Genomic DNA, 2,781 nt, shown 5'->3' on the forward strand with positions numbered 1-2,781 from the left:
ATATCTTACAGTGTCTTGGGGACAGCAGGTTATCATGACCAGACCAGCAGGAGAGTTTGTTGCATGAGCTCATGTATACATAACAGCTCCGTGATGCTGGAGACATTTATGAGGCTTATTATGTTTCAGCTCTTGTTTAACAGCAAGCCCCTACTTGGGCAGTGGAATCCTGCTGATTTACTACTTAGGAATAAATTACAGTTTAGAATTTGGATTTTTCATGGTTTTCTTTGTGTCAGCATAAATAAACTTAGCTAATAGGGCTGTGTCTCGTTGCCTATTAGACTGGCTGTAAGTAAAAGGCTTCCTGGCTTGTGAAAAGTATCAGCAAGATGAGAGGACTGAACTGATTTACCTGAAAGTATTTATCATCTCGAGGGCTTTGGGACGTAGATGTCAAATGCCGCCAATTCTCAGCATTTCCTAACTCATACTTTGAGCTTATACCTTTTATTTTTCCATCAGTTCTAATATTATTATTGAAGAAGCCATTATCCCTGGGGACTGGAAAGTCGTTCTTGATCAATTAAGGAGGCAGAGATGCCCGAGAGGCTGCTCAGGACCATCTCCATCTTTGTGTATTGTTCTCTTGATGGAATCTAGAGTGACGCCTCCACAAGCTTTGAGGGCAAGTTCACAATTTTGTAATTACTGAGAGAAAAAGTGGAATGCCATTTCTAGGTCTTCATCCAGAGTGATTTCTTGGCTCCAATTCTCCCATTTCATTTGCAGAAACGGCTTTTTGGTGTTAGTTAACATTCAAGGAATAGTTTCAAGTTTTACAACTGCAAAAGGGTCATTATTTTTATCAGTGTGCTGGAGGTTATTTTGAGTCTGACTACGGAGGGCCTGATTCAATAAAATCTCAGCCTGAGTCTCCCAGCAGGATGCTCAAACCATGGGAATTCAACGGGAGAGCCCACATGGGCTTCTATGATACTGAACCAGGGCTGAATTTCCATTTAATCATTCTCAAGAAATCAAAAGACACTTTGGGATTAAATGGCAAACCTTTTAACTAGGAATTCCTCAGCCAAAATGGCCAATTAGCATTTAAATTGCAGAACTGCCTTATGTAAGAGGGAATGAGTAACGGAAGAAATAAAATATCTTCCTTATTAGTTAAAAAGGTAAACCCAGAAACATGGAGTTATCGTGAAATAAGCATTCTCTCCTAGGACAGGGAAAGTACCACAGGGCTTTTGTTGCAAAGGAGAATAAAAAAAAGACCTGAATTATTTACTTACGCTCATGCTTTTAGCTTTAATTGGCAAAATTGGCTCAAGTGAATGATATTTGAACCTGCCCTCTAATTATGTATATATATTTTTTTCTATGAGCTTGTTTTATTTTAATACATATATATATATTTAGATTCCACATATAAGAGAGATCATATGGTATTTGTCTTTCTCTGTCTGACTTATTTTACTTAGTATAATGCCCTTTCTACCTCTTTATTGATATTCACTAGTTGTTTATGCATCATTCTCCTGATTGGTTTTAGTTCTATGTCCATGTTTTCCTTTAGTTCTTTGAGCATATTTAAGATAATTAATTTAAACAGAATAAAGAAAAAACAGAATGAAAAGAACTCAGGGCAGTCTCAGAGACCTCTGGGACAACATAAAACGCACCAATATTTGAATTATAGGGTTCCCAGAAGAAGAAGAGAAAAAGAAAGGGTCTGAAAAAATATCTGAAGAAATTTTTATGGTAACTATATATTTTTACATAACGTTTTGCAAATGACTCAACAACTCAGTTTTTATGACTTAAAATTATTTAAAAAATAAGTTCTTTTATTACTGGAAAACAAAAATAATACATTATATTTAGAAATGACCTACATTCAGTTTTATGTATTCATAAAATCTTTGGCCCATTGAAGTCTCCTTCCCAACCTAGTATGCACCTCAGGGGCTTGGAGGCCAAAGAGAATGGGAACTGGCTTAGGGAAAAAAACCCACACATTTCTGGCATGACTGCATATAAGGAAAACTTAAAACCTTCCAGAAATGTAGTTGAAAATGTCTCTTAAGAAATTGTTTATGATCTTTCCCTGTATAGGACCATCTAACTTTTAGGCTCTGCTCTCACCAAACTCGTTGAGTATGTAAATTTCAAATGTTGGTTCTCCACCGACATTTACTAATGTTGTTATTGTTATGTGTTTGTATTCCTCCTTTTAAAAAATTAAAATGGTACAGCAAATTAGATGGTTGTTGTTATACTTTGCAATGTTCTTCTTCTCCCTGTCAGGCCCTCCCCATGGTACCACAGATTCCATGGGATTCCATGACATGTCACACTTGGTGTAGACTAGCAGTTGTGGACTGGAAGGGATCTGCCCACTTCTTACTCTAGTAGCTGTGTTTTCAAAAGGGGTGATACAGTTAGGAAATTATAGGTCCATTTGGATTTTCACACAGATGGGGAGAGAATGCATTTTGAAGGTAAATATCCTGCAGAGGACCACCAAGGAATTCTTTATGCACTTATTCAGACTACAAGAGTGATGGGTTTATATGTGACACTTCTAGGTAGTATTTTTATTTTTAAAGGAAGTAAAATATGCATGAAAAGGAATGAAAATAGTGTCAGAGACATATTTGGCTTTGTGGCTATGTGCCTTTCTCATAAGGAGACTACAAGAACTCTGCCCAAACATAGAAACTGGTCTTAGTTAAAGCTCTAGACCCTGTTTTAATCTGTTTTAAGCATGATAAAAATTAAACCATTCATATACTTCGAAAAAATATTATTTAAAAAAATGTCTGT

Source organism: Lagenorhynchus albirostris, chromosome 1 (genome assembly GCF_949774975.1).
Source record: "Lagenorhynchus albirostris chromosome 1, mLagAlb1.1, whole genome shotgun sequence".
Classification (NCBI taxonomy): domain Eukaryota; kingdom Metazoa; phylum Chordata; class Mammalia; order Artiodactyla; family Delphinidae; genus Lagenorhynchus; species Lagenorhynchus albirostris.